The sequence below is a fragment of the Procambarus clarkii genome, chromosome 46 (assembly GCF_040958095.1).
Source record: "Procambarus clarkii isolate CNS0578487 chromosome 46, FALCON_Pclarkii_2.0, whole genome shotgun sequence".
NCBI classification, from domain to species: Eukaryota; Metazoa; Arthropoda; class Malacostraca; order Decapoda; family Cambaridae; genus Procambarus; species Procambarus clarkii.
The window spans coordinates 14013869-14029307 of NC_091195.1; positions in this window are offsets into that span (position 1 = coordinate 14013869).

The window sequence follows — 15439 nt, forward strand, 5'->3', positions numbered from 1 at the left end:
CACTAATAATGTGGCCCCAGATAGTTACCACGCTAAGAATGTGGCCCCAGATAGTTACCACACTAAGTGGCCCCAGATAGTTACCACACTAAGAATGTGGCCCCAGATAGTTACCACGCTAAGAATGTGGCCCCAGATAGTTACCACACTACGAATGTGGCCCCAGATATTTACCACGCTAAGAATGTGGCCCCAGATAGTTTCCACGCTAAGAATGTGGCCCCAGATAGTTACCACATTACGAATGTGGCCCCAGACAGTTACCACACTAAGAATGTGGCCCCAAATAGTTACCACACTACGAATGTGGCCCCAGATAGTTACCACACTAAGAATGTGGCCCCAGATAGTTTCCACGCTTAGAATGTGGCCCCAGATAGTTACCACATTAAGAATGTGGCCCCAGATTGTTACCACACTAAGAATGTGGCCCCAGATAGTTACCACACTAAGAATGTGGCGCCAGATATTTACCACACTAAGTGGCCCCAGATAGTTACCAAACTAAGAATGTGGCCCCAGATAGTTACCATGCTAAGAATGTGGCCCCAGATAGTTACCACGCTAAGAATGTGGCCCCAGATAGTTACCACCCTAGGAATGTGGCCCCAGATAGTTACCACGCTAAGAATGTGGCCCCAGATAGTTACCACACTAAGAATGTGGCCCCAGATAGTTACCACACTAAGAATGTGGCCCCAGATAGTTACCACACTAAGAATGTGGCCCCAGATAGTTACCACACTAAGAATGTGGTCCCAGATAGTTACCACACTAAGAATGTGGCCCCAGATAGTTACTACACTAAGAATGTGGCCCCAGATAGTTACCACACTAAGAATGTGGCCCCAGATAGTTACCACACTAAGAATGTGGCCCCAGATAGTTACCATGAGAGTATGCATGTGGGGGCCGACCATGCGGCGGCTGACCGCTGCGGCGCAAGTTAGCAACAGGTGCTACTTGTGCTGAATCCATGTTGCTGATCACAGTGGTGGTTGTGATGTCAGACAGTTCTAAACGGTGGTCCCATGAAACAGCAATATGCAGGGGCAGGTGGTTGCAGGTGCGGGGCGCTCAAACAGCGTACCGCCTAGATCTCTCTGTGAGCGCCACGTGCTGCTGCTACCGGTGCCATGAGAGGAATGATGGGAAGGTCTACCCAAGGTGTCACACCACCACCCGACCCCCGAACCCCTACCAATAAACTAGACCTCTCCTCTGTCTCCCAACCGTCTCCCCCTCCAGGCACACCAGCCACCCACACTGCCCCACCTACTGACCTCCATCCTGACCCCTATCCTGACCCCCAGGAGGTCGTCACTCTGGCTTGTGTCAAAGCAATATTAAACCATATGATACAAGCTCGTCCAGTTGTCCGCCAAATATTACAAAAGCAAACGGAACTTGAGAAAGCTCTCTGCCAGATTAAGACGACTTAGGACCAAATGCTCAAAATCCTGCAACAGCAGAGTTCGTCAAGTGGAGGTCTGGGAGCCAGAACCTGGTGCAAGATGATGCAACACATGCTGCCGAGGTACGTCAGCAGACACAACAAGGACACCAACACAACAGTGTACGCAGCAACACCACTGCAGACAGCAACACCAAACACCATGGAATACACGATAACACACGTGAACATAATAATTACTGTTGTAATCCACAAGTTAGTAGGAATTATTAGCTAGAGGATCATTACTACAACACTTAACGAATGATGATTGAAAGTACATGTAAGTAGACAGACTATGGATCACATATCTAAGAAAGGTCAATGGATTAAGACCGAAGCTGTTTAGCCAAATTAATAATTCCTGGAAAGAGGAATTATTCTTCGTCAGGCTTCTAGGAACAAGGTTACCGCTCTAGGGATAAGGTTAATCGGATTATACCTTCCTCAAGAGGCGTGGTGAAATGATTGAGGCCATGGTTGGCTGGAGTCAGTCTGGTTGTGGAAGTGGAACTAGCAAGGCCTTTGGATCCCCGTTTGCGGCAGCAGCGAAGTGTAGCAGACAGCTATGCGAGAACCTGATGTGATCTTAGTGACCAAGTTAAGTCTGCAGTATGTGAGTATTGAATGAAAGACTAACCGGGTGTGGAGCGTTGTAGTAATCATTCCGTATTAGGGACTTAGGCGGAAGTAACGAGTGCAAGTGGTGGCCGCGGAGGTCAAGTGGCTTATGGGTATTGGAAGTGTATTTACCTAATAGAGTATGTTAATATGTTATTATTTGTCAGAGTCTATTCTTTGTAATTAAATGACAAAACCCGACGGCCTTTAAATACCTTCCATATGTTCATTCATTGTGTTCCAGTACAAACCTAGTGGTACGCCTCAAGGGTCTGGTGTGTGTAGGAGTATAGGTGCTAGTAACTGTTGCTGAGGCAAGGTGTTATGTGTTGTGTATTCACTGTGTTCGGAATGAACCGGGGTTCAGCGTCACGACATATTTGGTGGCAGCGCAAACAGGTTTTGGAACACGGTGCGAGATGAAGGAAGTGTGGTTCTGGTTTAGTTGGTGAGGGAATGTTCGGGAAATGGTAGACGTCGGGTTGTGGTGAGAATGGTGGTTACTAGACGGAGGAAAGAAGGGTCAGGTGAGACCAGGGCAGAGGAGTTAGTTAATTAAAGGGACTAGGCCATTGTGGGGCACATGTGGGGTTTATTTCTTTCTTTCCAGATTCCCGCAACGAGAGACGGCTAAGATGAAAGTCTGGACCACTGAAGCATCGGGATCCAAAACAAGTGCAGTGTTCGTAGTGCGGATTATACAGTGTTCGTAGTGCGGATTATACAGTGTTCGTAGTGCGGATTATACAGTGTTCGTAGTCCAGATTATACAGTGTTCGTAGTGCGGATTATACAGTGTTCGTAGTGCGGATTATACAGTGTTCGTAGTCCAGATTATACAGTGTTCGTAGTGCGGATTATACAGTGTTCGTAGTGCGGATTATACAGTGTTCGTAGTGCGGATTATACAGTGTTCGTAGTGCGGATTATACTGCGTGGCGAGGTAAACTAGCGCGGGTGAATGTGGGCCAGCGTGGGCCATGTGCGGCCATGTGCGGGCCAAGCGATGGGTGGGCCAAGCAAGCCGCACCTTGGAGCCTGTTTTATATCGTCGGTATGGTGGTAATAGTGAGAAACCGTTGCTAAGGACAAATCAAGCGTGAAAACTACGTAATTTGAAGTTAATTAAATTTCACGAAAAGTGTAAATCGAATATTTTAAGGATAATGAAATATTACCTAAAGTACTGTGCGAGTTCCGGCGTTGTCAGGTGTAGATACAGAAAATAGGCGAAGTGAATTGTGAACTCCTAGGCATAGCGAGCGACGCGTAATTTGACGTCTGGGGTTTGATGTCTCGTGTACCGTGGAGAGGTCCATGGAGATTTTTAGTGGGTGCAGGTAGCATTATGAAGAGTGTTACCTTGGGACACGGGGAGCGTGTCCCGTTGGTGGGGGTGTGTGGCGCCGGGTGTAGTGCATGGTTGTGTGTTGGCGTTTGTACGCCGGGGTGTGTAGTGTAATGCATGTGGTGTGTAGTGTAATGCATGTGTAGTGGCTTATTAGACTCCAGCGTAATGCATAGTATTTACTGTAGTGAAATGTGCATGTTTTCACTGTGGATATCATGGATGTAGTATAGTGCATGACATTGTTGGCATTGTAGCGCCAAGGTGTAGCATGTGTAGCATAACTGGTTGTTGTAACACCGGGTGTATTGTAGACATTAGCGTTGAAGTATGTTAACGCAGGTGGTAGTGTGTGGCGGGTGGCCACTACACAAGATATTATACCTGACGACTGTGGGTCAGGTAATTAACGGATTACCAGAGAAAAGGGACAGTGTGTGTTGCGTTTGGTGATGTCTCGGGGTGTTTTGATGCGTTCTGGCGCAAGGCATATGCCTGTGGTGGTAATGGTGTTGGGGACGCCGTGTGTGTTGTGTTGATGGCGTTGAAGACGCTGTGTGTATGTTGGGGACGCCGTGTGTTGTGTTGAGGGCGTTGGGGACGCCGTGTGTTGTGTTGAGGGCGTTGGGGACCCCGTGTGTTGTGTTGAGGGCGTTGGGGACGCCGTGTGTTGTGTTGAGGGCGTTGAAGACGCCGTGTGTTGTGTTGAGGGCGTTGGGGACGCCGTGTGTTGTGCTGAGGGCGTTGGGGACGCCGGGTGTTGTGTTGAGGGCGTTGGGGACGCCGTGTGTTGTGTTGAGGGCGTTGGGGACGCCGTGTGTTGTGTTGAGGGCGTTGGGGACGCCGTGTGTTGTGTTGAGGGCGTTGGGGACGCCGTGTGTTGTGTTGAGGGCGTTGGGGACGCCGTGTGTTGTGTTGAGGGCGTTGGGGACGCCGGGTGTTGTGTTGAGGGCGTTGGGGACGCCGTGTGTTGTGTTGAGGGCGTTGGGGACGCCGGGTGTTGTGTTGAGGGCGTTGGGGACGCCGTGTGTTGTGTTGAGGGCGTTGGGGACGCCGTGTGTTGTGTTGAGGGCGTTGGGGACGCCGTGTGTTGTGTTGAGGGCGTTGGGGACGCCGTGTGTGGTGTTGAGGGCGTTGGGAACGCCGTGCGTGGTGTTGATGGTATTGGAGACGCCGAGGGTTGATAGCGTTGGGGACGCCATTGGGTGGTGTAGTGTAGTGGCGTTTGGACGCCTGGTTTTGGACGCCTGGTGTGGTGTTGTGGAGTATATGGTGGCGCAGGGGCGCCATGTAGTGGTCGGTAAGGTGAGTATTGGTGTAGCAAGGTCGGTGCGTTAGGACGCAGGAAGTGGTTGTGGGGATGTGTGGCGTTATATTGAGGTCATCAGTGGTTGGGATGACCAGAGGAGATGGTGTGTCGGAGTGGGTAAGTCTTATGGATAAGATGAAATGTGGATAATTGCAGGAGTTGGTGGCTGCAGTAGGCGAGCCAAGTCGATATATCTAGCAAAACTCATAAAAGACTAATAAAAATTCATTATTCTCATTAAAATTTTCATTAATTAAGTCGGAGTGGGTAAGTAATATGGATAAGATTATAATGTAGAATTTCAAAATTTCAGGTGTTGGTGGTTGCAGTGAGCGAGCCAAGTAGATATACTAATTTCTCATTAATTAAGTTGTTACAGGAATCTCGCTAGAAGCGAGCCAGTGGCAGTATGATGCTTTAGTGACATTAGTTGTGAAATTATTTTAATGAGGTATTTATTGTGATAATGTATGTGTATGTATATACTGTATATTACCTCATCGGCACCATTACTGAGTGTTAGGCATGAGAAGGTCCCCCGGGATCATGTCACAGAGCTTCAGGTAGAGTAGAAGGGAAGCTATGAGGCTACACTCAGTTATTCTAGAAAAAAAAGGGGGGTGGAAGTGTAGCCAACGTGACGTTATAGGCGAAATTCGCCCCCTGACATCAAAGCAGGGATAAGGGCCAGCTGCAATGGTTTTGCAGCTGCGCTCAGGCTATATACGGGGAGAGAGTAAGGAGCCGAGGGGGTTATGTAATAATGGGATCGAGCCAGGGGGCTCCGAGGGAATATTTTGCAGGTACAGCGGTCGGGAAGGTGTGAATACAGGTGGACACACTCTGGGCGGATGGGCCTAGACCAGAGAGCTGTGAGGGATCTACAGCGTTCTGGGATTGGTGCCCTGGAACGAGACGTCAGCACAGACCCAAGGGAACATGACCCTGGGGTAGGAATCTCCGTTGCTCTGGAGGCCAGGATCACGTTACCTCAGAGCAACGATGGGACATTGACAACATTCACCAGGCTGGACAGCCTGGGTTTTGTCTGGGTCATGGAGGATCTATGACCTAGCAACCATGGGACACGAAGACAAGAGAAGTGATGCTGCCAATTGTGGAGGAGGCCAGTGAAACATTGTGTGATCAATGTAAGCCCTTATGTTAACAGTACAGGGCAAGATGTTAAATTATTAACTTGTTACTAAGGATGAAGAACCTTAGATATATATGTGTTGTGTATATATTAATGACTAGTGTCATTTCTGTTTAAGTGCCAGCATTCTGGTCCATGTAATTTTATGGTTATGTTTGTATGTAATTATATGTCAGCAGTTTAGGTATATGTGCATTGTTGGAGATGGGAAAAATTATTACAGACTATTTTACCTGTGTTATGATGTGAATATAATGTATATGTTGGAGAAGTGTTGTGAGTCATGTCGGGGAAAATTTTAATTTATTTCATTGTGTGTATGATGAACTTATTGGATGATTTTTTAGTTGTACACATATGGTGGGTGCATCCTCCAGGTCCTTGCACTAATGGAACCATTGCAATGATGCATATGGGGACATATGCGTGTTTAAGGAGGGGAGTGGTGTTGTAATCCACAAGTTAGTAGGAATTATTAGCTAGAGGATCATTACTACAACACTTAACGAATGATGATTGAAAGTACATGTAAGTAGACAGACTATGGATCACATATCTAAGAAAGGTCAATGGATTAAGACCGAAGCTGTTTAGCCAAATTAATAATTCCTGGAAAGAGGAATTATTCTTCGTCAGGCTTCTAGGAACAAGGTTACCGCTCTAGGGATAAGGTTAATCGGATTATACCTTCCTCAAGAGGCGTGGTGAAATGATTGAGGCCATGGTTGGCTGGAGTCAGTCTGGTTGTGGAAGTGGAACTAGCAAGGCCTTTGGATCCCCGTTTGCGGCAGCAGCGAAGTGTAGCAGACAGCTATGCGAGAACCTGTTGTGATCTTAGTGACCAAGTTAAGTCTGCAGTATGTGAGTATTGAATGTAAGACTAACCGGGTGTGGAGCGTTGTAGTAATCATTCCGTATTAGGGACTTAGGCGGAAGTTACGAGTGTGTGTGGGGTGATCGCGGAGGTCAAGTGGTCTATGGGTATTGGAAGTGTATTGACCTAATAGAGTATGTTAATATATTATTATTTGTCAGAGTCTATTCTTTGTAATTAAGTGACAAAACACGACGGCCTTTAAATACCTTCCATATGTTCATTCATTGTGTTCCAGTACAAACCTAGTGGTACGCCTCAAGGGTCTGGTGTGTGTAGGAGTATAGGTGGTAGTAACTGTTGCTGAGGCAAGGTGTTATGTGTTGTGTATTCACTGTGTTCGGAATGAACCGGGGTTCAGCGTCACGACATTACACGCATAGCGCATCTGATGACAAACAACCTCAAAATGGATAATCACATCGAAGAACATCTCACTATACTACAATAGAACTGCAATGGAGTTTGCAGTAGAATTAATGACATCATACAGTATGTCCGTGAACACCAAACTGACGTCATAGTGCTACAGGAGACGCTGGTGGGTGATGACTTCAACCAAAGATTCAGCGGTTATCGCAAGTTCTCCCTGTCCCCTGCGGATGAAAACGGGGTCTCATCACTTTTGTAAACAACAACATTCCCGCACATATTATTGATGACCTGCACATGGGGGATGAGTATGAATCATTGGGGGTAACCCTTCACTTAAACAATAATTTCCTTCATATAATCAACCTATATGTGCCACAGAGTAAACTTGACCTTGACACACTACCTGAATATGTTAATGAAGAACCTACCTTGCTGGTCGGTGACCTTAATGCCAGACACCCACACTTTGGTGCCAACTGCCATCAGCCCAATGTCAATGGACGGAAACTGTCACTCTGTTTCACCCAGTGACCACTGGGCACTGATTACCACCAACGACATGAGCAAGAGAACGATAGAGACAAATAAAAGAAAAAGGTTATCACTCGGACCAGATATGAGGCCGCACTTCATAAACAGGATGAGTGACTGGTTCACGGAATGCCAAATCCCAGAAGACATTGATACACTTGTTGATGACCTTAATAAACAAATTGAGAGCTGTCTCAGAGTTCCGAGCAGTACGACTGGGCGAAGTAACCCTCAAAGTAAGAAAATACAATGATATGAGAACGATTACATAAAGATGCTCAATGCAAATGTAAGAGACATGAGTAGAGAGTATTGGAGATATCTCACTGAAAGCAACCAAGAGCTGTTTAAAACTGTGTGTTAAGTTGCCAGAGAAGAGAAGATTAAAGAGCAGGAAAGACAATGGCTTGACTTTACTATCTCCAGTGGAAGAAAAACATCTGCAAGAGAAGTGTGGGCAAAAATTCAGATAGCTAATGTGGGCAAAACCCGGCCTGCGGCTCACAAAGACCACCAGGGTAAGGCTGAGGAACTAATTCACAAGTGGAGTGATGCAGCATCCTCCTCCTCCCTCCCTGCGGAAATCAGCAGGGAACAGCTCCTGCGACATGATGATAGAAGAATTAGGATAACAAGAGCACAATCTAGTGATGACGAATAAGGGGAACCAACCACAGCCCAGGACGTAAGGGGGGCTATGAAAAAGGGTAAAAGTACAGCACCTGGTGAAGATGGCATCACCTGCGACATAATGCACTGTGTGAGGTGTCTGGGAATCCACTATTCCACCTGTTTAACAAGTCATTTCTAAGTGGAGTGTTGCCCACATAATGGAAATACGCAATAATTCTTCCCATACCGAAGCCCAATGACCCTGAGTATTGTCAGGCAACATCACCGTGCCAAGGTAACTGAGGAAAGGAGGATAGAAGCACAAATCAGCGAATCTGTATGATGGTACAACATAGTTGCAGCTGGCAATCCCAATCATTATAGATGAACGAAGAGGATGTGGCCGCGGGAGAGAATCGGTAATAGCGAGAATCTGTCTTTAATACAAATATCAATAGAGATTTGGAATGGAAACAACAGCTGAGCCGCGGAGTTGCAGAATCTGTGATGAGAGTGATGGACACCGCCTTGACCACTACCTGAGAGAATGTGAACATCTAAGAGACATTAGAAATATGTGTAGAATAATAAACCCCACACTGTTTAAGTTAAGAAAACACTATTTGTGAAATATTGATACTGCTCTTAAAAAGATTTTCCCATTTTGCACCCGCAAGAAAACGTAAGATTTTAAGGGTTGACAGATGTTAATCTTCTTGCTTGATAAGCTGTTAACTTGGGACAGTTAAGCAAGTCCCAGCTGTGCCTGTGTACAAGTGACAAGATGAACAACCCAGCGGGTTTGTACACTCACAGGATGACTGGCGCTGCCCAATACTGTCACTATGGTGGTGTGTCCACTCACAGGATGAGTGGCGCTGCCCAATACTGTCACTATGGCGGTGTGTCCACTCACAGGATGAGTGGCGCTGCCCAATACTGTCACTATGGCGGTGTGTCCACTCACAGGATGAGTGACGCTGCCCAATACTATCACTATGGTGGTGTGTCCACTCACAGGATGAGTGACGCTGCCCAATACTGTCACTATGGCGGTGTGTTCACTCACAGGATGAGTGGCGCTGCCCAATACTGTCACTATGGCGGTGTGTCCACTCACAGGATGAGTGGCGCTGCCCAATACTGTCACTATGGCGGTGTGTCCACTCACAGGATGAGTGGCGCTGCCCAATACTGTCACTATGGCGATGTGTCCACTCACAGAATGAGTGGCGCTGCCCAATACTGTCACTATGGCGGTGTGTCCACTCACAGGATGAGTGACTGCCCAATACTGTCACTATGGCGGTGTGTCCACTCACAGGATGAGTGGCTCTGCCTACTACTGTCACTATGGATGTACCTAATAGACATCAGAGACGGAAAATGAATATTCCATATGGCTTGCATGACCACTTTATTAATTGTATATCAAAATAGTATCAAGATTACACAATAACGAATGTACAAGCCTTCTCCAGAGATCTCGTTGATACGATTACTACCTACTACGACACATGGGTGTGTTGGGGAACAGGTCGCAAGCCTAGCAGAAGTGGGCAACACCTACCACCACCCAAGTGGGTCCTTGACCCCGTATTTGTTAAAGAACATGAACGAGTAAAGCAGCTCGGAGATACGTACAAAAGAACCAAAGCACAAGGTGACTTGCTTGCATTTCTAGTTGCAAATAAAGAGGTGAGAGACATGAGCAACGTTATACGTAATAAACATTGGAAAGAGTTCCTACAAAGTATAAATGAGCAAACAACACTTGTCGAAGTTTGGGAAAAGATACGAAAAATCTCTAGAAGCAGCCCAACCAAACCGCTGCACCACAGCCCACTAGAACAAGCAAACATCCTCCTTGATCAATGGGCACTAACTTCGAGCTACGACTCACTCCCAATTAACATACAGCACAAACTTGATGACACACGCCCCAACAGACACCGAACCATCAATCTTGCCTGTACAGCTATCGACGTGTCGGACCTTAATGATGTAACTGAATAGGAATTAAATCATGCACTAAAGATGGGAAAATCAACTGCTCCTGGAGAGGATGGTATTACTTACAGTCTACTGAGATTAGTCTCACACGTACCAGGTATTCCACTATTAGAGTTGTACAGAATGAGTTTACGTGAAGGAGTATTACCTGATGCTTGGACAAAGAGTGTCATTGTTCCCATCCCCAAACCACATTCAGATAATTATAGACCCACATTTATAACATCGTGTGTTTGGAAAGTGCTTGAACGTATTGTTCTTAACCGACTCATGTATCGTATACAGGGGCACCTGTCACCTCAACTGTTTGGATTTATGCCTGGGCTCAGTACACAACACTGTTTTGCTGAGTACTTCGCACATATTGAAGCTTCCCCTCAAACAGTCTTCATCGACCTAGCAGCAGCTTTTGATACAGCAAACAGAGAAATCATACTGGAACAGCTTGCCGAGCTGGGAATACAAGGAAAATTACTGAAATGGATCAAGGGCTATTTGTCTAATCGAACAGCATATGTTTTGTTTAATGGTGTTAAAAGCAAAGAGAGCAAACACTTTGAACTGGGAACTCCACAAGGAGGAGTCCTCAGTCCCTTGTTGTTCAACGTTCTGATGCATAAAGTTATTAAAGATCTTCCAACAATGAAGACACTGTCATTTGTTATGCTGATGATATATGTTTACAGGCTGCCACCGAGCCTAGAATGCCTAGTTCTGCTCGACGCTTTTGCTACTAGAGCTGAGGAATGTGGCCTCCTTATCTCTGTACAGAAAACTCGTGCCCTCATTCCATGTGGTAGTCCACCAGCCAATTATCATATAGATGGGCGAGCACTTGAGAACTGCGAGTCTTACAGATACCTTGGTGTCCCCATTAACGACCCTGGGTACCTTTCTTCTCTCAAGAGGAGACTGTGGGAGAGATTAAAGCCCTTGCGGGTCCTTGTTGGTGTCAATCATGGACTTAACGTGAGACTTGCTAGAATGTTTTATGTATCATTTATATGCTCTGTGATTGACTACAATGCTCTACATCTCACACTGTATACTGACAAAGAGCTGAAATCTCTTGATACCTTGCAAAATGATGCTATGTGTCTCATCTGTCAGAAAATCCGACACCAATTAATAATATCATACAGGCAGATAATATTGCTGCCATTGTATACACAAGTTACCATAGAAAATGTAACTTGTAGTGGAATTTTCCGTCTATAGAAAACGGGATATCATTGCCACATACTATTATAAATTCACCAGCTATTCTGCTGGGAATTATTCTTAAATACATTAGTCTTTGGACTTTACCATCATAAAAACATCTCATATAAATTAACTTAATTATCAATATTAAAATAGAGTAAATCTGACCCTTCTATCACTTTCTGATATCTGGACAATGTAGGCCAGTAGCGTAGTGAGGAGGGAGTGATCAGCCATTGTTGTTATTGTTCTCAGACCAGAGGCGCACGGGAGCAAATTCGGCTCCTGTTAATTTCTCTTGGACGAAGTGTTATGGAAACCAAAGGTGTACCATCATCAACATGCTGTCAACAAATACAAGGAAAGTGTTCTGCCAAAACCCGTTTATCTAATCATTTCTGGCCAGTTAAATGTTAGGTAGATAAGGGCGAGCCGGTTAGAATGCGAAATCGCCTCATACAAAAGGTAATTAAGCCTTGGTCTTTATGGTTCATTGTACAGTGTTTTCTCTGATATAACTGTCATATATTGGGATTCTGGCTTCATAGCTAGCGCCCTTTTGACAGGTGAAGAAGAGGAAGCATGCTTTGTGTATCAGTTACCAGGGTGATGGAAGCAATTTGGTGTCTACATCCTAGTTATATCTGGTGGACTAAGGCCTGCTGTACAAATAAGATAAGGAACCTCTTCAATGTTTAACAATATATGTAGTTTAATACTGTAGTTTGATTGGCTGCATATATATAAATTCAATATAACCCCCCCCCCCTCTAATGTGTAGTGGATCGATTTGTGAGATTATTGCAGAAATACAGTCCACTTACCATCATACAAATTGCTATCGAAATATATAAATTAACGTAAATATAAATTCTATATAAATTCATATAAATTAAATATATATAAATCGCACAGGTCGTACCCAAATTATTTGGTCTTTCGAAACCACATTTTTGGTCATCTTCGAGTCGGATGACAGATTATTTGGTCATCTTAGCACCGGATGAACCAGTTAACCTGTGGATTCATTAAATATACTAGTACAGTGAACAACAAAGCCAGCAGTCAAAGACGCCGGCGTTGCCTCAAACGAGTTCAAGAGCACCCAACTCAGTTCTGCCTCAGTCAGCGTTTCATGGTCAACCACAGATTTGGTGGGTTCTTATTCCGTGACAGCGCTTATATTGAAGCCAGCCAAATTAGTGGCTGTGTCCTCCCGAAATTGTTCACGGATTTCGTGGTGTTAATTTCGCGAGAGATTATCCACGAATTTTGTGGAGTTTGTTTCGCTAGGTCACTAATAATATTTAATACTTCTTGATAATATTAGAAGTTTCATAGAGGCAATTAAGAGGCTATTATCAATAATTGTGTATATTATTTCTCCAAAATAGAGATATATTTAATATATATTGCACTAGTGATCACAGTATAATATTTACCAATTGCCAACCCACAACAGGGTAGGATATTACCATTGACTAGTTGAACTATTTATTGTTCATTCTAGTCCCATTATTATCATAGTCTAGTTGTACTATATTAAACAACCTAGCACCATTAATGAATGGTGCAAACCCTATTTTGGGTGTAATTTTTATCAACTCGAGTTGAGTTGTATATATAATAATTTACTTATGATCATAACACCTTTGAGTGATTAATTAGTGTCTATACCATACTAGGGTGATATAGAAGAGCTAACCTAAGGGTACTTCCAGTGACACTGGTTTATCACTCAAATCATTAGTGTGTATGATTATATATATATATATATATATAATGTGTATTAATTTTAAGTGCTAACCTCTAGTAGAGGTAGGATTATCGCCTAGTGAGTGCAGAATTTTACCCTAGGCTACCATCAGTCCTTGTTCAGTATTATGAGCAGCCCCAATACAAGTCCCACAAGGCTTTATCAACTAGGCAATATGAATAATGCTGGCAATGAGAAAACTGTCATACATCTTGTACTACAATTGCTGGACTTACCTCAACCTGATCAGACTGCTGACTCATTACAATCCTTCAGCATGGAGTTTGAGTCGCTACTAAGAACATTCAGTCTTAAGGTTGATATAACTACTAGTGAATGGATGACCAAAGTAGTCCTTCAACAAAAATTGTCCAGCGATATACTAGATGAATTATACACACATCAACATAACACCATCCTGACAGTACAGGACATCACTGAAGGTTTGCGTTCCATCATAAACAAACGACGAGCAAATGAGGATGTTAAAGCCTCATGCGAGCCTTCAGAAATAGAAAATAATAGTCAATTAAAGGGTAAAACAACTACCCCAAATAAACATCAGCCAAGTACTCTCACATCTAGTTGCAGAAAATCTGACAATGCAGCAGAATTCCTCCAAGCCTACTGTTACTAGTTCACCCAAACCTGTAACTTCCAAGCATGCAGTAGGCTGGGGGGACATGTATGTTCTGCAAAAAGAAACATTCAACATACTGTTGTGCTAATTATCCAACCAGAGACACTCGCATTGAGCGACTCCAGGAATTAGAGAGATGTTCAAGGTGTCTCAAGTCACACAACATAGACTATTGTGATACCCAATTCAACATCTGCAACAGGTGTAGAAGAGGTAGGCACCATGCAGCACTGTGCAAACATACGAAATTAACGTATTCAAGACCCAAGGTGGAAGATAGCAATCCCACCACAGTACAGTACTGCAAGGTGCAACAAACGAAGAGTGTCCAATCGGCAAAGTCTAAAGGTAATACGACTTTGCCTACTGCCAAAATTACCATCCTGAATAAGAGGGCCAAGGTCCATACCCGTGGGTTGTTTGACCAAGGGTCCCAGAGAACATGTCACTAAAAAGTTGGCAGATGAACTACAATTAAGAACTGTAGCCCAGACGTCATTCAACATCTCAGGGTTTGTAACAGATGCAGGACCTCAAGTCTACCAGGTGGTACAACCATCAGTACGTTTAGGCAGGTACGTCTGTCGAGTACAAGCCATTGTGGTGGACAAAATACCAGTAGACCTACAAGTTCAAGGTCTGAAAGCAACCGCCAAATTCCTGAGAAATAGAGGAATAAAATTGGCAGATAATATTAAGTCTGATCACCTCACCGACTTCTGTCTCCTTGTAGGGACAGACTATTGCCATCGATTCATTGGTAGCCATACTGAATATCAGGGCGTAGCCATGTTAAATTCTGCAGGAGGTAAATTACTCTCAGGCCCAGTATCAAGCCTGAGGAGACCTATGGCTGCAGATAAACAATACCAGTAGAAATCTAAATTTGTCAGCTGATTATATTTCTCCAGTAGCATTATACTAAGGAGATTACAGCTGACTATAGTAACAGAGGTTGATGTTAATATCATCATTTAAAGCTGAAGAGGAGTTCAAGAGGCCTCAGTGGCAAATCAGTGAACAGTAGCCTAAACAGCTACAAGTCACTGCGACCAATGTCACTGAACCCACTGCATTCTCAGAACCATTCTTTACTTTAATGATGGGCTATTCAATCCTCTGAATCAATTAACTAAATTAAACGCAAATAAATCTGATGACTAATTTTGATACATTTATTATTTAATCAAGATGAATTCCATGGGCCTCAGTGTTTATATATCAGTGACCAGTTACCTGAACAAGCTTCAAGTTATATTTAATGTCACTGATCTCACTGCAGTCCCTGAATCATACTTGACTGTAGTACTTGATCACATTCAGTCTTCTGGGTTAAATAATATGTATTTAGGCTTGAATTTTAGCCTCTCAAGAGTTAACAGGGAAATGAAATCGCATTAGACTTCTAACCCCTGCAACTCGAGTACAGGACATCTGTCCTGTACGAACAGACGCACAAATGTGTGATTACTAACTACTAACATCAAATTAATCTAATAATTCGATGGAGGAGTATCGGTGTTCGTCTGTTCTAAATAGGACTTCGAC